Consider the following 23,736-nt stretch of genomic DNA (forward strand, 5'->3'; position numbering starts at 1 on the left):
TGTAGTTGTAACATAAATATCATCTATGACTGCATATGTGTTACAAAGTTTGCATATGTGAGTGTTTGGATATACAGTTACACAGAAATTAAACCAAAAATACACTCAAAATTGAGAACATTAAATATTTACCTTTGAAGTTTGGGATCATGTATTGCGAGGGATGGAGGGAAGCCGATATTTCTGGAATATTTGATTGTTTATATTTTGCATTGAAAAACTTTTTCTGTAATTAAAAGGAAATTCATGAAAAAGATTTAGAAATAACTTGGAATAAAAAGGTTAAACTAACTCAGAAAGAGATAAGAAAAATATTAAAATGAGAGACAGAGGAACATAAAAGAAGAATGAAGAAAAGTGGGTGGAGAAAAAAGGCAGAAGGTATTTAGAGAGACATGGACATCCTAAGGTTCTTGTTTGTTTTGTTTTCTAAGTTCTTTAAAGCTAAACCATTGATTTGGGGGGTAGTTAGTTTTCATTTAATGATAGAATGATAGAATCTTCACATTCCATTATCCTAAACTGATCTGTTTTCAAATTCAACAAACTGTATTTTTAAAATAAAAGATTACAAATTTAAATATTTTATAAAATTTAACTGTATTTCAAATGTGTCCATTTGGAAAATTGTTGAACACAAATCTCTACTAGAATAAGTATTTTCTTTCCAGATAATATCAAGCCCTTGCTAGAGGAAGCTCAAAATAAAATGCTTGGTACAGAGTATAAATAAAAATGAATAAAAATAAAATAAAATAAAATAAAATATGAACTTAGGGTGGTGCGATAGTGGCTCAGTGGCAGAATTTTCACCTGCCATGCCAGAAACCTGGATTCGATGCCCGGTGCCTGCCCATACATAAAAAAAGAAAAAGGGAAAAAAGAAAAGAAAAAATAAAATATGAACTTAAAGACATGACGTTGTTGTGGAAGATGATGCAGATATACTTTCCCCTATTACTTACATTGAATATAGCCAAAAAACCCTGGACATTATACATATTATAATAAAACAAACTTGAAAAGATTCTGAAGGGAAAGAGAGGTTGACAGGCTAGGGACTCAGTGTTGAATTCTGTATGTGCTAGATATGAAGCTGAAAAAACCAACAATGTGAAATAGATGCAGAAAATGCAATTCCCAACAAGTTTGCTATAACTAGTCAACATCTTCCCTGGGTGGGGGAGAGAAGGCTAAATAAGGACCAGAACTTACACTCCCTATCTCACTCCCCCCGGGAGTAAGGAGATGGCCTACACCCTCTTAGCTCAGATGGTGTCATAGAAAGCTAGTGCAAATCAGGACTTTCTCCAGAGTCCTGCTCTGGTAAGGCCACCCACACCACAATGTCAGTAGAAGTCCTGTGAAAAGCCAGAACTCCCACACTGGCCCTGCACTAAGAAGGAAGCCCAATACCACTCAAGATGTCAACAGAGGCCAAGGTAGGAATCATAATTTCTACCTCTATCTGGTAGTAATGAGGTCACACCTCCAACCCTTCTGCTATCAGAGGAGAAAGCCAGCTAAAATAGAAGGTCTATATAAGATACAGTCTTAGAATATAAGACAAAAATGTCCAGGTTTTAATAGAAAAATCACTTACCATACTAAGAATAAGGATGATCTCAAACTGAATGAAGAAGGCAATAAATGTCAACACCAAGATGACAGAAACATATAAAGAATTATACAGTTTAATAAGTATAGTATTCTAGGGATGCAAGGCTTGTTCGATATTTAAAAAACAATGAATGCACTCTACCATATTAACAGGCTAAAGGAGAAAAATCGCATGACCATATTATTGAAGTAGAAAATGCATTTGAGAAAACTCAATACCCATTATGTTCAAAATTCCCAGCAGCCTAGGAATAGAGTAGTTTTTCCTCAACTTTTTAAACAGCATCTATAAAATCCTACAGCTAATATTATACTTAATGGAGAAAGACTCAATATTCTCCATTTAAGATCAAAAGCAAGACAAGGATGTCTACTGTCACCACTCATATTTAACACAGTGCTGGAAGTTCTAGCCAGTGTGGCAAGACAAGGAAAAAAATTAAAGACCATATGGATCGGAAAGGAAGAAATAAAATGGTCTCTCTTTGCAGATGGCATGATTGTCTTCACAGAGAATCACAAAGAATATACCAATAAGCCACAAGAACTAAGAAGTGAGTTCAGTAAAGTCAGAAGAAATAAGATAAATGAGCAAAAGTTTAGTAGTATTTCTATATATTATCAACGAACAAATGGACACCAAAATTAAAACTGAAATGTTACTATAATCACTGCAAAAATGAGATACTTAGGTGCAGCCCTAACAAAACACACATAAGACTTGTGTTCTGAAAACAGCACAATGTTGAGAGAAATAAAGAAAAAATCTAAGTAAATTGAGAAACATGATCTGTTCATGGATTGGAAGATTCAACATGGTAAAAATGGTAGTTCTTCCAAAATTTATATATGGCTTAATACAATTTTTATCATAATTGCAGCAAGATTTTATGTCAGCCTAGATAAATTACTCTAAAATTTGCATGGAAAGTCAAAGAAACTAGAATATCTGAAACAATTTTGTAAAAGGAATAATGTGGGAGAACTCAGTCTATACAAGTTCAAGACTTAGAAAACAGTCAATACTCTGTGATTTTGCTGGGAGTATATACACATAGATAAATGGGACAAGATACAGAACCCAGAAATACACCCACACACATATGTCCAATTGATTTTTGACAAAGATACAAAACAAGTCTATTAAAGAAGATAACTTTTTCAACATATGGTGCTGGAGCAATTAATTGAACATTTACGCAGAAAAAAAAGTGATCCTCAACCTAAACCTCACACCTTATGCAAAAATTTACTCAAATGGATCACAGACTTAGATGAAAAATGTATATATATTAAAATTTTAGAAATAAATGTAGGAGGAAATCTTCAGTTAAATATAGAATTAGGCAAAGCGTTCTTAGACTTGAAATAAAAAGCCTGATCCACAAAAGGAAAAATTGATAAATTAGATTTCATCAAAATTATAAACTTTTCCTCTGGAAAAATACTGTTAAGGGGATGAAAAGACAAACCACAGCCTTGGAAAATATATTTGCAAAACACAGATCTCACAAAAGACTGGTGCCTAGAATATATGTAGACTTTTCAATACTCAATAGTAAAAGTGAAAAAAATCCAATTAGAAAATGGCAAAAGACCTGAAGAGATATTTCATGATAGAGGATTTGAGCATGGCAAATGAGTACATAAAAACATATTTAGCATCGTTAAATATTAGGTAAATGCAAATCAACAGACCATACACCTAAAACACACACACACACACACACACACACACACACACAATGAGATACCTATTGGAACAGCTAAAATAAAAACATGACAAAATGCTAGAATGGATGCAGAGACCCTGGATTACTCCTGCATTTCTGGTCAGATTGTAAAAGGGTACAGCCATTCTGGAAAAGTTTGGAAGTTTCTTAATAAACTAAGCATGTAACTACTATGTGATCCACCAATTATACTTCTAGGCATTTATCATCGAGAATGATACATTAGTAAAATCCTGTAGCTCAGGTAGTTTAGTGGTTAGAATGCCTGCCTTCTGTGTGGGAGACCCAGGTTCAATTCCCAGACCATGCACCCTCCCCCAAATAAAAGCAAACAAGAAAAAACCTGCAGCTCAGCGCTTATAACAGATTTATTCATAGTCATCAAAAACTGGAAACAACTGAAATGTCCTTCAACGGAAGAATGGTAAAACAACCTGTGGTATATCAATACCATCGCATAATCCTCAACAGTAAAAGGAACAAATAATTGATATACTTGATAGCCTGGATGAACTTCCAGAGAAAAATGTTTAGTGAAAAAAAATCTCCCAAATTGCATCTTTAAATTCATTTTATATGTGTGTGTGTGCATGTTCCCTTTATATATTATTCTTGAAATGATAAAGTTATGGAAGTTGAGGTTAAGGAGGACATGGGGTGAAAGAGAAGTGGGGTGGCTATAAAAGGCAACATGAGGGCCCCTGTGCAGATGGAAATGTTCTGGTTGTGATATCAATGTCCATATTCTAGTTGTAATATTGTACTATGGTTTTGCAAGATGTCACCATAGACAGAAGCCTGGGAAAGGGTGCATAAGGGGTCTCTATGAATTGCTTGTTTTAGAAATGCTTGTGGTTCTGCAATTATTACAAAATAAAAAATAATTTTAAAATATCAGTATAGTTGATGTATAACAATTTCAATATGAAGGGAATAGTGGCTCCTTGAACCTAAGTGACTAATCTCTGTTAGTATGGAGGCTCTTTGCTCCCATAATCGTATCACGGATTTGAAGGGGATGAATCAATGAGATATTTATGTGTAAAATATCTAAAAATACTTAGGCATTAGGTAATTAGGTATTTATGAATACCTGTGAAAATTTTTGATTTATTGGATTGTGGATGTTCTATAATAAACTTATAAGTATGTTGTAAATATCTTAATGCAAAATTAAATTTATGTTAAAATGACCACATTTTACAAGATGGCCATTAAAAAACTGATTTTTGCTGTTTTCTTTTGCCTAATCAGTTACTTTTAAGTCAAAGAAAATGAAAATCTAAAAGAACATTATATAGTTACAAGGCATGGCATTTGGTGCAATTTGTGTCAAGTTATACAAATGGAAGTCAAAAACTTCAAATTTAAATAATGAAACACAAAATGCATGTTCTAAGTTGTCAGCTGACAACTTTCCAGGTAGATGACATGTGCACTGTAGGTGTAAAATCGGTTTTTATTTTTAGACAATTGCAGGCTGCTTACTGGCTAGATAAGAAGTTGAAAATCATTTATCTTTATTACTTTATACAACTTTCTATTTGTTGGCTAGGCCAAGGTAATTTTTATAAAAGTAGACTAAAGCTAACAGCTCGAAAGCCCCCCAAACACTAACTTAACTGCGTTTAAAAAAACTTAAGTCCAGTGGATATCTATTCACATTTCAAAATATACACTGTTTTTATCGGGCTGATGTCAGGATTAGTGCCTTTTTAAGTCATCATTATATTTAATTTTGAAGGCTTTGTGATCCTGGGTAGGGGATGGTTCTATAAGAAGGGTCCTGGAGATCACTATAGGAGAAGCAGCAAGAGGAGATGCTGATGTTTTTCCTTCATGTTTTGGTTCCCTAACAGTTGCCACAATCGGTAGCTTTGTTAGGCATCAGTTAAGGAAAAGCATATATCTTCTTTGCATCAATATGCAAATATTTTCTAGGGTATCCTTAACTGCCTCACTGGCAAATTCAGCAAATAAGAAATTAGTTCTAAATGATTATCTCTTAAATAATATTGTACGATTGTATAAGGCAAATGAAAACTTTTAAAAAACATATGGTGTAATACCATATATATTTTTTCTTTATATGAACCCAAATAGCAGGATATTTACTTGGGGCTTGGGGACTGCAGAAGAAATCCTCCCCCCCACCCCCACAAAATCCACATTCTCATTGCTGCTAGGTAATGATTACTTAGAAGAAAATGGATATATCAGAAAGACATGAAAATTGATCGGTTATGTCAAATTCCCAGTGAATTCTAATCAGAAAATAAAGAACTTAAAAGGAAATAAGCTTAAGAAAGGAGAGCAAAGTGAAGAATTAAAAGGGGAAAAGTTTGCTCCATCTACTATATGAATTTTATGGTAGTCCTTAATGCAACACTAAAGAATTTCTATTTGGAGGTTCACAAGCATTCCACATGAATCCCCCAGTGACTGAATTTACAACCTTGTGGTTCTTGAATTTGGCTTGAATTGTGCTTTATACTTGCTAGGTTAGTGCTGTATTAAATTCTAGCTAAAAGAATTTTTTTTCCCATTTCAATTTGTTCATATAAGATATGTTTCCTTCTTTTTGATGGCTAATATAATTTTTTTCAGATAAAATTTTTTTAATGCTTTGGGGACATTTTTATCACTTTAATTAAAAATGTTATTTGGCATTGAATGTACATAAACCAAATTATTTCTGTGATCTTTTGCCTGTCTATAAGACTGCCTTTGGATCTGGGGTTAGAATTTATTATTTTATTGTCGTTGTTTTATCATCAATAATATTGTTGTTTTACCACTCATCTCCCTTACCTGTTTTTTTATTTAACTGTCATCTGTTGATATGACTACACACTGCGTTTATATTACATTCCCCACTGAATGCCCCATAGATTAGGTGATTAAGACACTCTCTTGGAGAAAATGGTCAAAATCAAGCTCTTTATATATTAAAGGGACAAAATCTGAACTGTCTCTTTAAAGAAGCAGAACTGTTGCCTGATTTATATCCTGGCTAGTAATGAAAATCAAATGTTTAATGTTTTAGAAATGTTTTCCCTACATTAACCTCATAAATCTGCACTCCCTATCTCTTAAACTAATGCCTTCTGAAATAAAATAATATTACATCTGTAAGCAGAAAATCATTTCTGAGGTTTAGAGTTCCGAAAGCATAAAATTTTGTCCTGTGATTTTCCTCTTTCTCAAAAAAAAAAAAAAGAAAAAAAAAAAGAAAAAGTCCTATCTTTCCAGTAAAACACACAGAGGAGCGGTTCAAGCATGGACGTGGGTAGATAAATCAGGAGGCTCTTGGGAATGATGGCAGCCTCAAAAAGTAATGACAGTGAGGAGCAAAAAAAAATGGATTCATTTCCAAAGTAGTTGAGAACTTTTAGCAGGATACAATATTTGATTGAGTATGGGATGTTTTGCCTTCTATAATGGGCCTGAACAGCACAGTTAGATCGGTGTGGTTGAACAAGGATGAGCTCTGTCCAGAAGTTAGAATCTTATTTTGGGTAAAGTGTGGAAAGCATTGCCCAGTAGCTTGCACCTTCTTTCTGTCTGATCCTTAGGCTTCTTTCATTACCGTGCATACTTTCATTTGGTAGGGCACTTGTGAGTAGACCTGTAATGAAGAGATAGAAAAGCATAATGAAATTATGAAAGTATAATTGAATTTGGACATATGAAATGGAGTTGAATTATTAATATGAGCAGACCAGATAAGAAAACAATATAAAGCAGTTAATTTTAATGTTCACAAACTCTATTTCACGGACTTAGTATTTAAAGAGCACTTACTTTTCAACTGTTATGATTGCTGAAGGTATAGGACAAGTACTTTCCTGATCTTGCTAAGAGATTAGACAAATTCATTTTTAAATGTTAACCTCTATATCAATCTTAACCTGATCAGAAATATATGAATCCATCTATACCATTAGATATAAACTCACATCTTAGTGCTTAAAAATGTTTTTTCGTAGCAAAGTGAATTATTTATTTCAAAGTTAAAGAGCTTACATTAAGGTTCAAATAATTTTAGTGGATTAGGTGTCATTATGTGAACATCTTTGTCAGCAATTACTGAGTATAGAAATATGAAAACAAGTTCAATTTGTCTGAAGTAGACATTTTTGCTTTGAAAGTAATATGAATATTTCTTTAGTTGTCCTCTTTCATGAAGAACTAGAAATTAAAATGGGCAAGAAGCATGTCAAAAACTTACCTTCACTTTTCCCAAACTGAAGTTTAATTGAGCTTTAACATCAAATAAACAGTCTTTATCTTAACACTCATGTACCCAAAAGACAGTTTCTATTCATTTTGTATGATTAAAACTACATTAGGAATAAAAGTGTATTAATTCCTAGATACAGATACTAATTGCCTAAATATTGAGTTCAAAACCAGACACTAATATGTGTGAAATAATTGCCTCTGCTATAAAAGGAAGCTGTAATAAAGAACTTGAAAGTGCTGTCACATTTCACGTAACTAGTAAAATCTCAGAATATTGGAGAAATATTCTGAAAGAAAATGTCTTGGGGATTTCTTAATGAGAATGAATGTGGTTTGAAAGGATCAAATAATATTCACATATGTCAAATACAAGTTTTAATAACAGTTAGAGATAATGAATAAAATTAAAGTAGGTCAATTTAAGTCATTTATTTCCCAAAAGGAGGTACACATCCTAATCACTACTTGTTAAGATATAATTAAAAGAAAAAAAATTATATTTACCAAAGAAAGCCCAGGTACTAAATATTTTTAAAAATCTACTGGAATTATTTTATCATTTTTTCATTTTCATGATCATCTTTTTATTAGCATATCAGTATTTTGTGGTTAATGGCCATGTAAATATGATAATGTAATAATAACTGAAATAGTAAATATCACACTTATAAAAACAGGGTGCCCTTGTTTTGCCATTGATTTTTAACTATTTGCTTTTACCATGATTAAGAAATAAGTCAGATGCTTTCTATCAAAGTTAAAAGAATTGAGGCCCTATATATTTTATATCTGAGAACAACTGACACCAAAAAATTGAAAACCATTCCTTGATTAATCAAAAATACCCTAAGTATAAGATATTATCTTCACATATACATACTTAAGGCCATACCCTTGATGTGGCAAAATTTTTTTTCATTGTAAACTAAGTCTCTAGTAGTGAGCCTGACAGATCATGACTTTAAAGAGATTGTCTTTCTTTTAGGGCACAACTTGCTGTAAAAAAAAGTCTGCCATGATTCAATATAAATGCCTTTAAAAACCAGACTTAGAAAGTGTGTGCCCTTAAAAAAATTTTACCTTCGGAAATTTCAGTGTGTTACCTGTAATACTTTTCTATGGAGTGTCAGAATTCATGTGTCAATTTTAACAGAGTTCTAGATAATCTGTATCCTATGAGTTTTCATTTTAATTTTCTTGATTTTTGAGTGAAATGAAAGAAATATGAACCAGAATAAACTGAGTAAGAAAGGCAGGAACCGTGATCCTTATGTTCTCCTAGGCATAGAAGACAAGAGTAACTAAAAAGAAAAAGAAAACAAAACACTGTCTACATACCGACAACCATATTAACATGAATAATTAATGTATTTTTAGTGATTTCTGTCTCATAATGTGGCATTGACTAAAATATTTACTTGATGGAACGTGGCTCAATGCTAAGACCACAGAAAGATCTTCATTAACTTCATGCTATTAAATCCAAATTTATGATTACTGATGCAAAGTATATTTTGAACTCTGTGCAGTAAGAATTTGCTAATTCAAAATTACATAATTATGATTTTGAGTAAAAACTTGATTTTGAGGGAAAAGACCCTTTTAACTCTTTTCTGGAACATTCTTTCAGGACGTTTACCTAGTAAATTATCACTTATTCTTCAAACCTCAAATCAAGTCTTGGAATTGGTTTCAGGCACTCCAAAGCTTAATTACATTATTCTCTGATTAACAGTTCCTTTAATATCTTTTCCATACCTATATTTCATTGTTTTACAGATTTCCTATCCTTCAAAGAAACCCAATTCATAAGAATACAGCTGGATAACCACAAAGTGGCCACACTCAAGAAGTCACAACTCAGATTAAAGAGAACGTGACCTCTACCTAAGCTGTTGCTTTATGACTCCTCCCAATCGCCCTTCCACATAAAGGTAACCACTAGTCTAAACTTTTTCACATATACTAATTTTCCATTTCATTAAAATTTTATAAATGGAATCATGCTATATGAATTCTTTGTGCCTGACATATTTTTCTTATGCTCAACATATTTGTGAGATACATTTATGTTATTACATGACTTAATTGTCATTGCTCTTTAACACTGCATCGAACAAACATGCCAAATGGTATTTTTCCATTGCATTGCTAATAGGCATTAGGGTTGTTTTCAGTTTTGGATGTTGTAATTAACGTTGCTAAGAAAAACTTTGAACATTTCTATTGCTTTGTATGTTTGTGCACTCAGATATATGGCTGAGTGTATTTACTGTATTATAGAATATGCATATGCAGAAATTTAGTAAGAATGTGAAAGAGTTTTCAAAGTGGATGTGCAAATTTACAATTTTATAGGCCCTTTATGAAACGTCCAGCGTCTCTATGCCCTTGCCAACACTTGTTAGTGGATATATAGTGGGATCTAATGTGGCTTTAATTTGCAATTTGCTGATTATCATGAGATTGGATGCAATTTTGGATGTTTATTGGCCATTTATTTGTCTTTCAGTTTTGTAAACTGCTTTTTGGTTTTGTTTTTTTTCTGTTGAGCTGTCTCTATTATTCTTATTGAGTCATGGGAATTTTTATAAATTCTAAATACGAGGCATTTGTGGTTTATATATGTTGCAAATATTTCGTTACATTTTGTAGATTCATTTTACATTCTATTTATCCTGGAGTAAAAAAGCTTCACATTTTTTATATATTTCAAATTTCTGTATTTTTCTTCACAATAGCGTGGGTTTTGCTTTGTATGAAAAATTAACCCCTATGCAAATTTCCTTATTTTATACATCTATATTATATTCTACAAGATTTTTGACTTTATATGTAACGAATAACTAAATAACCCACCTGAATATGATTTCTATGCAATGGAATATGATTGGAGTCAATTTTATTTATTTTCGTATATATGGATATCACTGTTCTCTGGTTCCACATTTACTATATATCAAATGTCCATACCTATATGTGGGGCTGTTACTGGACTCCTTGTTCCAATGTACTAATCTATTTACCTACTTTTATGCCAATTCAGAATGTTTTAATTATTTTATATTTAGAATAGTTGATATTATTTAGCAAAGATTTTTTGTTTCGTTGTTCTTATTCCTGATTGTTTTGGCTGCTTTTGTCCCCCAGCTCTCTAACTAATGCCGAAAGAAAACCCAATTGGAAATTGATTCAGATTGCATTGAGCCCATAGATGAGTTTGGAGATAATTGACATGTTTCATTTTATCTTTGTTAACTTTAATTTCTTTTAATATTTTACAATCTTCTATGCAGAGATCATGCACATATTTTGTTAGATTATTCTAGGGTATTTGATTTTTTAAGTTATTGAATATAGTGTCATTAACTTTTTTGTTTTTGTGTTATATTGAAAACAATTGGGAGCATTCATTTTTGTGTTTACAGACTTGTAAAAAATTCACTTCTATAAAGTAATGGTATGTATAAAGATATTTTGGAATTTTCTACATCCTCATTCATGTCATCTGCAAATAAACACACATTTATTCCTGTATTTCCAATTTTTATACCTTATTTCCTTCATTAGTTCAATGACTGAAACTTTAGTGCAATATTGAGTAGAAGTACTAGAGTGCATCTTTGTCTTCTTCATGATCTTAAGGATGTTGTCTTCAACATTCCTCTATTAAGTATAATATTTTTTGCTGTGTTGTGTGTGTGTTAAAGTTATATTTGTAAGATTAAGGAAATTTAGCAGACTGGAAATTAAATTTTATTGAATGATTTTCCTGTATCTATTGAGGTAGTCATATGTTTATACATTTTTCTGTAATATATGGTAAATTTAGACAGATCATTCAAATGTTAAACTGTCCCTATACTCTTGAAATAAGCTAAAACTGATGGTGACATATGTGCACATGTATGTGACGATATTTTGTATAGATAGACAGATAGATAGATAGATGGATAGAAAGAGAGAGAGAGAATTGGATTTGGTTGGCAAATGTCATTTTGGATAACCCTAATAATTTTTTTTTTTTTTGCAATGGAATTACCAGATTTTCTTATTATGTATATTTGACCTTGTAAAATAAGTTGTATTGGTTTCCTCTTTTTCTATTTTCTGGAGCAATTCCTAAAATATTTGTCTTATTTTTTTCTTAGACATTTGGTGGAATTCAACTTGTACCTATTTTGGTGCATGGGCTTGGAATTTCCTTTGTCAGAAGTATTTTTCTTAAATGATCCAATTTTAGCAGATAAAGATTATTCAGATTTTAATTTCTGTTTGTGTGTGTCACATTAATAAGATGTGCTTTTGTGGAATTTGTCCATTCCATTTAAATTTGTATACATATTGATAGGGTTTTGTCCATGACATTCTCTTTGTATGTTTTCAAAAACTGTGGATTCATTAGTGATATTCTCTTGTCATATTTTATATTACTTTTTCTACCTTTTAACTCTGGTCTTTAGACTTAATAATTTCTAGTGATTTATCCTCAAGTTCACTAACTCTTTCATCCTCCACACCAATCTGCTGTTGATCATATCTAGTAACTTTAAATTTCAACTATTGTACTTTTCATTCCTAGGATTTACCTTTTGTTCTCTTTTAGAGCTTCCATTACTCCAAAGATGATCCTTTTAATTTCTTATGAAGCATTATTTTAACATTTCTTTAACATCCTTGTCTGCTAATTCCAACATCTGGGTCATTTCAAAGTTGGTGTCCATTTTATTGCTTGTCTTCTTGAGTGTGGGTCACATTTTTCTGTTTCTTTATATGGCTAATAACTATAGATTGTGTCCTAAACATTGTAAATGATATTTTATAGAGACTTATCTTCTGTATGTTTCCCTTAAAAGTACTTTCCTTTTTTATGTAGGCTCTCAAATTGGCCCAACTGAAATTCCCATCTCTGAAATCTCAAGTTAAGTTTTTTGCCTTTAGCGGGATTCTTGTAGGTGTCCTTTCTTGTGCATGCATAATTCAGAAGCAATTCAGAGGTTTGAGCAATTTTTATACACGGAATTTGGAATTGTCTCTCTGAGACTCTGTCCATCCTTGGATTTTCTGTTTATTTTCCTTCTCCTGTGGTTTCCCAGAACCCTACGTCTTCAAGCCAATTATACTGAGATTTTCTGTTGAGTTGTTCAACAAACAGTGCCTGCTGTTTGGCTAAAAGCCATAAAACATAGGAAACTCACCCAGTGAAATTTCCTTTTCCATATGTCAAAACCCCTCTTTATCCCCGCTTTTATTGTCTCTCTAATCCTTTAAGGTAAATATGTTTACACCATATTCATACTTCTTAGCTATTACCTGTAGAATTCTTGGAAAAACAGGAGCTGCTTGGTCATTCTGGGTGTGCAATTATACATCTGAATTTAAAAAAAATACGGCATAACACAAAATAATATTTGTGAGATACAATCATAGATAATAAAAATGTGAACTATGGATGGGAGAAAGTCATACAAATTTCAGGTTAGTGATTACTTCTAGAATTGGAGGATGGAGAATCAAGGTCCCAAGAGAAAACAAGAGGTTCACTCAACTTAAGAAAAGATGAAGTGGGATTATCTAAAATAGGACTAATTATAAATGAATAAATGAGATTTAGGATATCTTTGAGGTATAGTGTAGGAATATGGATCTGCAGCAGCAAAGCGGACACCAATGCTAAACCAAGTATGACAGGAGAGAGAAGTTGCTGAATTGAGCGGTAATTTTCTAGTAAAAAACACAGTTACAATCAAAGGAATAAATAACCTGAATTTACAGTTCTCCCTTCCTGTAATTGCCCGCTGGGGGTTTTCAGGGTCAATTTAACTGGAAGTCAGGAGTGAGGGAAACTGTTGAATCAGTAGGTAAAGATCAACCTTCTGTTGGATAAAGCATGGAGAAAATGTGTAGAGGACAGGTACAAATAAGCCAAGAGAAGGTACCTGACAGAGGCCCCCTTCCTGCATTTGCCCTTTAACCTCCATTTTTGCATGCTGAATCTAATTAAAAGATTGTTTCGCTAACACAGAGAACATGCAGAGTCTTACCTATTTTATCACAAGGTAATGACAAGAACCTGAAACCAAAGTCTTAGCCTCTGCTCGAGCTCTTACTAAAGGTAAAGGAGGAAAATGGTACAAAACGAAGGCAATTGCACAATGCAACGTAGTGCACCACACTACCAATCTCTGTGGCTAATTTTGAGGACTGAGTTTGGTAACCATAGTTCACTTCTTCAATTATCCATTTCATGTTACTTTTATACCCTGTGATAGCATCTTAGCCAGATTTAGGTCTTTACCTACTTAGGTAGCAAAAGCTGCTGGATTGAAATCCTTAATGATGTCTTTATTCAGTTGAGATCGTTTTCCACTGATCAAGATTTTGAGCAGGGAAGTGTAAGAGGTGCCCCACTGAACCCCTGAATTCCAAAGATATTTTCAATTGTTCCCCTTGTTTAGATGCATCCCAGCTTCTATGTGATAATTGGTATCAGTCCCACCAGCAAGTACAGAACACCTTTTTCTGCCTTTTTGTCATTGGCAAGATAAGACTGAAATGACCATCAGCCATTCTCAAGCATTTTGTGAACCAGAATCGTGATGAAGTTCTGTGGTGGAAATGTCTAACCTTAAGAATACAAATGGAAACTATTTCCTGTGGGTTATTATAACAGGAACAAGGACCACTCCCACCCCTTCCCTTTATTCTTGAACCAGTTTATCCTGGTTAAGAAAATGTCATCAGGAAAACTCTTTTCAGAAATTTTGGGTCTATGTAGTAGGAAGATGAATCCATAGAAGGAATTATTTATTCATTTATTTATTTATTTATTTTTGTCACAGGAATTTTGTGTAAGTATATTCAGTTCTATGCATGTTGAGCTTAAACTAGGCTATCTAGATAGAGAAATTTAGCATATATTAAAGACTAGTCAGATCTCAAAGTAAAGACTTATAAATCATATACAAAGACTAAGAATTGTCTATGCTGAGTAAAAGTTGATCACAGAAACATAAAATGGAGATTTGCCAGTAATATTGTAGCTAAGAGTGAAAAAAGATGTAGCTCTGGCAGCACTGAATGTTCAGAATTGGTAAATTAATTTAATTTGATCATCAGTAATAAAGTAGGTATTGAAGGGGAACTTCTGAGGCATCCAGTAGCCACTGGCATAAAACAGTATTATGGACATGAATAAGAATTGAAAGTCTATGGCGTGGGCTTGTAACTTGTAATTGCACTGAAGAGTTAAATGAAAGTTCAAAATTTTGGCTCAAGGCATGTTCAGAGAGCTTGTAGAAAAGATTCTGTTGTTTCTTAAAGAAAATTGGTTCAGCGATTTTCTAAATTATGACAACACTTTTTGTTAGACCTTCAAAAGCATTTATTTGAAAAATAATGGATAGGTTTGAAAATAATAGAACTCTCTAATGAAAGGGAAAACTAACTATTGGAGAATTTACATCGCTTAAACAACTTGAAAATATCTGATTTTTTTTTACCCAGTTTCTGTGTTTATAGTTGCAAGAGAGAAAATTAGAAACTGTAAAAATTTCATTGGCTCCTTGAGTAGTGAAGTAAGAGATATTATGATAAGAAGTGACAAATTGAGATCCATGAGGTCCCCCCTTTCTGGAAAACCAAGAGTTTTTTCACATTCTGCTGAAGTCATATACATCAGTGCAATTATCCAGGATTTGACAAATTTTTTAGCACATTCTAATGATGCTTTCAGGTGTCATGATGGAGGGGTTGAAAGCATAGTTGCTGTAGAAAGACAACTTTGTTAAAATCCATAGTCTATCCCTTACTACATGTATGACATAGAACAAATTGATTTTCCATCCCACACCTCCATTACCTTATCTGTAAATGCAAATAAAAACACACCCTCTATCCACCAGAGATTAAATGAGATAATAATTACAAAGCTTTTTGTAATAGAGTCTAAAATAAAGATTGTTGGGTTCAATTAAAAAAAAAATCTGATCAGTCCAGAATCCAAATGGACATTGAAAAACAACCATAATTTCTTGAGAGAAAATTAATTTTTGACCTGGATTTTTTTGTTGCTGAGCAGCATAGCCACTATACTATAAGGAAAAAAGAAGCAAAAGCATCTGACAGCTATTATGCAGTTTCTGTGCTGTCAAGGGATTTTGTTTCCCCTGTATTCCAATGAACAGGAAAACTCAAGGAACCATTTTCTTTCACCGGACAGGCACAGCAATGCACTTTCATAATCTGAATTAAGATCTATGTCATCTCTGGGTTCTATATCATAATTTATGTTGCATGGACATTGATGTCTCTCCATATCACAGGATAAAAACAGGTCCAAGATAGATTCTAAGATGATGATAGTGCTAGGTGATCATGGAGTAGAACAGTCACTCACATGACTGGCAAGACATGAGAAAGAAATTCAATGAAAGTAACAGATATACCACCTTAATGAATTCATTAAAAAGTAAAAGACATTTTCTGTACTCACTTTGAATCTATTTTAAAAAAAGACAAACCTGGATTTTCTTGTGTTTATTACTTATTTTTGTTTGGTTTAATCAATCAGTCTCTGTGGGGTCAGGTTCATGTGTCAACTTGGCCAAGTGGTGGTACCTGTTTGTCTGGTTGGGCAAGTGCTGGCCTGTCTGTTGCAATGAGAACATTTCATAGAACTAAATCATGATCTTCTTAGCTGCATCCACAGCTGATTCCATTTGTAATCAGCCAATGGGAGTGTCTTCTGCTATGAGTGATGCTCAATCTAATTACTGGAGCCTTTTAAGGAGGGTTCAGAGGAGTCAGGCTCTCTTCCTGCTTTGGCTGGACCCTCCATCAGAATCATTGGCTTCTCAGCCTCCCCTGCAGATTTTGGACTCTGCATTCCCACGGTTACGTGAGACACTGTAATAAATTTTGTATTTGCAAGTGTTTCCTGTTGATTCCTGATTCCTGTTGATTACTGCTGATTCTATTTCCCTAGAGGACCCTAACTAATACAGCTTGGTACCAGGAATGGTTCTTAAGAAACAGAATCTTAAAAATGGGTTTTTCTGAATGGTTTTCTACTCGGACTAGATTCAAAGGCACTAAGGACTCTGGTTCCCATAATCAGAATGATGATCCCAATCCATGGAGTGAGTTGGCAAAAGAAATAGTCAAAATATTACCATTCAATTCCCCTAATTCTTCACTTCTAAGAAGCCAGGTTCTGGGGGATAATGTTTTTGATACCTTTATGGAGTTTTGTGGAAATAAGAGCTATAGAGATATTGGCTGGTTGTTGTTAGATACACTGGCTACATAAAGGAGTGAACGGGATGGGCTTAAGCCTTCAAATGAGAAGCTTAAGCACCGTCTGACAGATGTAAAAGTTTCTGTGACTATCCTGAAGGAAAATCTTATTTCCTGTAGCCACAGATTTGAGATCTCTGAAAATCAGACTCAGAATCTTACTGTTAGAGTAGGAACTTTACAATGTAAACTGAAATCTCAATCTTGCATGGTGTCTGTCATTAAAGTGAGGGCATTGATTGGAAAAGAGTAGGACCCTGAAAAATGGGATGGTGACATATGGATTGATAATGTTGTTGGGGTGAGGTTGAAACCCTAGGTCATGCTGAGTCTTCTCTAGATAATGCTGTAATAGTCTGCCCTGAGGACATAGCCGCCCCACCTCCACCTGCCTTGAGGAGTTGGCCACCCAACCTGTTACTGAAGGGATTAGCCCTTGAGTGATTAATCCTGTTTCACCAGATGAAACTGCAAATGAATGCCCTGAAGCAAATGGCTTGGAAGATGTTTCTAATTCTTTTCATGACCCACCCCCACCACCCCTCATTTCTTCCAGACCTATAACTAGACTGAAGTCCCAACTGACACTTAAAGGTGAGGTACAAAGTATCAAACATGAGGAGGTACATTATTCTCCAAAAAAACTGTGTGAGTTTTCCAATTTATATAGACAGAAATCAGAGGAATACGTGTGGCAATGAATTTTAAGGGTATGGGATAATGGTGGGGGGAATATAATCCTGGATCAGGTGGAATTTATTGATATGGACCTACTAAGCAGAGATTCTACATTCAATGTTATAGCTTGAGGGGTTAGAAAAGGTATTAATAGTTTGTTTGGATGGCTGGTTGAAACATGGATTAAAAGTAGCCGACATTACCTGAGGTTGAAATGCCAGAACTGCCCTGGTATAATGTAGATGAGGGGATCCAGAAGCTTAGAGAGATTGGAATGTTAGAGTGGATTTATCATACAAAGCTGCTCTTACACCCCAGGAATGTCTGGAGAATGTACATTTTACCAGAACATTGAGAAATAAATTTGTGAGACTAGTGCCATCATCCCTGAAGAGCTCTGTAGTTGCACTTCTCTGTAGGTCAGATATTACTGTGGGAACTGCTGTCACTGAGCCTTAAACACAATGGGGATGACCAGATCCTGAGTTGGCAGAAGCCAGGTGGCAGCACTTACTCACCAAAGACAGAGTAGATGTGGCTATTATAATAGACAGCAAACTCAAAACAGGAGTCAAAATTATATCACTCACAAAGATTTGTGGCATTGACTAGTAAATCATGGGGTACCTAGAAATGCAATAGAAGGGCAGTCTACTAAATTTTGTTTGAGCTGTATGAACAAAAGAGTTCTAGGCCAAGTGAACAGAAGTCTAACCTGAATTACAAAAACACAGAGTCACAGCCCCTTAATCAATTTCCAGACTTGAAACAGTTTACAGACCCAGAGCCCCTTGAATGAAGGGGAGGCCAGGTCCCTTTGGGGGGGAACCCGGTTATGCTGCCACAAATTTATACTGTTAATCTTCCTCCAAGCCTTCCCCAAGGAGACCAATGGCCTTTTACCAGGGTAACTGTGCATTGGGGAAAAGGAAATGATCAGATATTTTGGGGATTATTAGACACTGGTTCAGAAGTGACATTAATTCCAGGGAACCCAAAACATCACTCTGGTCTACCAGTCAGGGTGGGGGCTTATGGAGGCCAAGTGATCAATGAAGTTTTAACTCAGGTCCCTCTCACAGTGGGTCCACTGGGCTCCTGGACCCATACTGTAGTTATTTCCCCAGTTCCAGAATGTGTAATTGGAATAGATATACTGAGTAACTGTCAGAATCCCCACATTGACTCTCTAACTCATGCAGTGAGAGCTATTATGGTGGAAACGGCCAAGCGGAAGCCACTAGAACTGCCCCTACCAAGCCAAATAGTAAATCAGAAGTGTTCTAGTTTGCTAGCTGCTGGAATGCAATATACCAGAAACGGAATGGCTTTTAACAAGGGGAATTTAATGAGTTGCTAGTTTACAGATCTAAGGCCGAGAAAATGTCCCAATTAAAACAAGTCTATAGAAATGTCCAATCAAAGGCATCTGGGGAAAGATACCTTGGTTCAAGAAGGCCGATGAAGTTCAGGGTTTCTCTCTCATCTGTAAAGGCACATGGTGAACGCAGTCAGGGCTCCTCTCTCGGCTGGACAGGCACATGGCGAATACGGTATCATCTGCTAGCTTTGTCTCCTGGCTTCCTGTTTCATGAAGCTCCCCGGGAGGCGTTTTCCTTCTTCATCTCCAAAGGTCGCTGGCTGGTGGACTCTCTGCTTCGTGGTGCTGCAGCATTCTCTGCTCTCTCTGAGTCTCTCATTCTCCAAAATGTTTCCTCTTTTATAGGACTTCAGAAACTAATCAAGACCCACTCAGATGGGTGGAGACATATCATCCCCTAATCCAGTTTAACAACCGTTCTTAACTAAATCTCATCAACCAGGGAGATGATCCCATCACAGTCCCAAATACACAGCATTGAATAGAGACTATTCTACCTTTAAGAAATGGGATTTATATTAAAACATGACTTTTCTTAGGGGGCATACTTCCTTTCAAACCAGCACAAGAAGCAATATTGGATTCCTGGAGGGATTGCAGAGATCACTGCCACTCTTAGGATTTGAAGGATGCAGGGGTGGTGATTCCCAACACATCCCCATTCAACTCTCCTGTATGGCCTGTGCAGAAAACAGATGAGTCTTGGAGGATGACAGTGGATTATCATAAGCTCAGCCATGTGGTAACTCCAATTGCAGCTGCTGTTCCAGGTGTAGTATCATTGCTTGAGCAAATCAGTACATCCCCTGGTACCTAGTGTACAGCTATTGATCTGGCAAATGCTTTTTTCTCAATAGCTGCTAGTAAGGACCATCAGAAACAGTTTGCTTTCAGCTGGCAAGGTCAGCAACATACTTTCACTGTCTTAACTCAGGGTATAACAACTCTCCAGCCCTATGTCATAGTCTTGTCTGCAGGGACCTTGATCATTTCTCCCTCCCACAAGACATCACAGTGGTCCATTATATTGATGATATCATGTTGCTTGGAACTAGTGAGCAAGAAGTAGCAACTACTCTAGACTTACTGGTAAGGCATTTGTGTGTCAGAGGACGGGAGATAAATCCATCAAAAATACAGGGGCCTTCCACCTCAGAGAAATTTCTAGGTGTCCAGTGGTGTGGAGCATGTTGAGATATCCCTTCTAAGGTGAAGGATAAGTTGCTGCATCTGCCCCTCCTACAACCAAAAAGAGGCACAATGCCTAGTTTGTCTCTTTGGATTTTGGCAACAACATATTCCTCATTTGGGTGTGCTACTCCAGCCCATTTATCAAGTGACCAGAAAAGCTGCTGATTTTGAGTGGGGACCTGAACAAGAGGAGGCTCTACGACAGGCCCAGGCTGCTGTACAAGCTGCTCTGCCACTTGGACAATATGACCCAGCAGATCCAATGGTGCTGGAAGTGTCAGTGGCAAATAGAGATGCTGTTTGGAGCCTTTGGCAGGCCCCTATAGGAGAATCACAACACAGACCCTTAGGATTTTGGAGCAAAGCTTTACCATCTGCTGCAGATAACTACTCTTCTTTTGAGAAACAGCTTTTGGCTTGCTACTGGGCCTTAGTAGAGACTGAACACTTAACCATGGGCCACCAAGTTACCATGAGACCTGAGTTGCCTATCATGAGTTGGATGTTGTCTTACCCACCAAGCCATAAAGTTGGGCATGCACAGCAGTATTCTATTGTAAAATGGAAATGACATATATGAGATAGGGCCAGAGCAGGTCCTGAAGGCACAAGTAAGTTACATGAAGAAGTGGCCCAAATGCCTATGATCTCCACTCCTGCCACATTACCTTCTCTTTCCCAGACCAGAGCTTTGGCCTCTTGGGGAGGTCCTTACAGTGAATTGACTGGGGAAGAGAAAACTTGGGCCTGGTTTACAGATAGTTCAGCATGATATTCAGGTACCACCCAAAAGTGGACAGCTGCAGCACTACAACCCCTTTCTGGGGTGTCCTTGAAGGACAGTGGTGAGGGGAAATCCTCCCAGTGGGCAGAACTTCGAGCAGTGCCCCTGGTTGTTCATTTTGCTTGGAAGGAGAACTGACCAGAGGTGCATTTGTATACTGACTCATGGGCTGTTGCTAATGGTTTGGCTGGATGGTCAGGGACTTAGAAAGACCATAATTGGGAAATTGATGACAAAGAGGTCTGGGGAAGAAGTATGTGGATAGATCTTTCTTGATTGGGCTAAAAACATGAACATAATTGTGTCCCATGTGAATGCGTACCAGAGAGTGACTTCAGCAGAGGAAAGTTTTAATAATCAAGTAGATAAGATGCCCATTCTGTGGATACCCCATCAGCTGCTTTCCCCAGCAACTCCTGTCATTGCCCAATGGGCTCATGAACAAAGTAGTCACTGTGGTATGGGTGGAGGTTATGCATCTGTCCAGAAACATGCACTTCCACTCCCCAAGGCTGACTTGGCTACAGCCACTGCTGAGTGCCCAATCTGCCAACAGCAGAGACCCACACTCAGCCCCTGATATGGCACCATTCCCCAAGGTGACCAGCCAGCTACAAGGTGGCAGGATGATTACATTGGACCACTCCCTTCATGGAAGGGGCAGAAATTTGTTCTAACTGGAATAGACACATATTCTGGATATGGGTTTGCTTTCCCTGCATGCAATGCTTCTGCCAAAACTACCATCCATGGGCTTACAGAATGCATTATCCGTCATCATGATATTCCACACAGCATTGCTTCTGATCAAGGAACACATTTCACAGCAAATGAAGTGTGGGAATGAGCACATGCTCATGGAATTCTCTGGTCTTACCATGTCCCCCATCATCCAGAAGCAGCTGGATTGATAGAATGGTAGAATGGCCTTTTGAAAACTCAATTATGGTGCCAACTAGGTGAGAATACCTTGAAGGGCTGGGGTAATGTTCTCCAGGAAGCTTATATGCTCTGAATCAGCATTCGCTGTATGGTGCTGTTTCTCCCATAGCCAAGAACCAAGGAGTGGAAATTGGAGCGGTACCACTCAATATTACCCCTAGTGATCCGCTAGGAAAATTTTTGCTTCCTGTCCCTGCTACCCAGAGTTCTGCTTGTTTACAGGTTTTAGTTCCAAAAGGGGGAGTGCTTATACCAGGAGAAACAACAATGATTCCATTGAACTGGAATCTAAGACTGCTACCTGGTCACTTTTGGCTACTTATGACTTTGGATCAACAAGCCAAGAAGGGGATTACATTATTGTCTGGGGTGATTGACCCTGACTATCAGGGGCAAGTAGGACTGCAACTACACAATGGAGGTAAAGAAGAGTTTTCTTGGAATATAGATCCCCTAGGGTGTCTTTTGTACTACCATGCCCTGTGATTAAAATCAATGGAAAACTGCAACAACCCAATCCAAGCAGGACTACCGATGGCTCTGAAACTTCAGGAATGAAGATTTGAGTCACCCCACCAGGCAAAGAACCATGGCCAGCTGAAGTGCTTACTGAGGGTAAAGGGAACATGGAATGGATAGTGGAAGAAGGTAGTGATAAATATAAACTACGGCCACGTGATCAGTTACAGACATGAGGACTGTAATGCTGTTTTGTTCCTGTTACACTGTTTAAGTTGTAAGATGTCAAGTTTAAGAATGAATGTTACCTAAGGACATGCACCCTATTTTGGAGAGATTTAATGTGTTTCCAGTTATACGCAGGACAGTTGAGTCTTGTTAGGTGAAAGAAAAAATTGTGTGTTTTATTGTTTTTTATTTAGAAATTAGGTATGGTTTAAGGTGATATGTATACTGCCAAGTTGACAAGGGGTGGACTGTTATGGTCAGGTTCATGTGTCAACTTGGCCAAGTGGTGGTACTTGTTTGTTTGGTTGGGTAAGTGCTGTCCTCGCTGTTGTGATGAGGACATTTCATAGAATTAAATCATGAACATGTTATCTGTATCCACAGCTGATTCCATTTGTAATAAGCCAAGGGAGTAGAGTGTCTTCTCCAATGAGTGCTGCTTAATCTAATCACTGGAAGCCTTTTAAAGGGAATTCAGAAGAGAGAGGCTCTCTTCCTGCATTGGCTGACGAGCCTCTCCTGTGGAGTTCATCCAGACCCTCCATCGAAATCGTCAGCTTTACAGCCTGCCCTGCAGATTTTGGACTCTGCATTCCTGTGGTTACATGAGACACTTTTATAAATTTTATATTTGCGAGTGTTTCCTGTTGATTCTGTTTCTCTAGAAAACCCTAACTAATACAGCCTCTCTCTTACTATTCTAAGTTATCTTTTTGATGATGATATTGTGAAAATTGAAATGACTTCTTTTCCAGATGTAGTTTTATTTCATATTTGCTATAATTTTCTACATTTTTAATATTTTCACTTTTTACCTATTGATCAACTTTTCTTTGTTCATTATTTGTTTTAGCTTGTACTTTGAAAGGCACTGAATAGGTTGTCCCATAAATCAATAAATGCTTTTGCCCCTAAGAACAAGTTCTGCAGTTCTACTCCTTCCCTGAAACAACTGGCACTGTTTATTGAATACTGCTGCTAGATCTGCAACCATTGCTTGCTCTGGAACTAGATTCTGTTTCCTCAACTTCTACTATCCTCAGTGGAATGAATTTTATATGACTCCTATTTCTTCACATATGAGTCTAGAGCACATTTATATAATTATTGGCATTTAAAACCAGGCTTTAGGTTCAATGTGTGTTAAGATTGTAGCTTCTGTGATGGGATAAGAGCTC

General features: G+C 36.0%; 1 long non-coding RNA gene across 1 annotated transcript in view; it reads left to right on the forward strand.

Annotated features, from left to right (window-relative positions):
- Nucleotides 1-23,736, forward strand: part of LOC143689816 (uncharacterized) — a 65,781-nt gene that overhangs the window by 12,541 nt on the left and 29,504 nt on the right. The window contains exon 2 of the long non-coding RNA XR_013178923.1: nt 9,378-9,532. This is a non-coding gene — a long non-coding RNA (uncharacterized LOC143689816). The remainder of the gene's footprint in view (nt 1-9,377; nt 9,533-23,736) is intronic.

Source organism: Tamandua tetradactyla, chromosome 7 (genome assembly GCF_023851605.1).
Source record: "Tamandua tetradactyla isolate mTamTet1 chromosome 7, mTamTet1.pri, whole genome shotgun sequence".
NCBI lineage: Eukaryota > Metazoa > Chordata > Mammalia > Pilosa > Myrmecophagidae > Tamandua > Tamandua tetradactyla.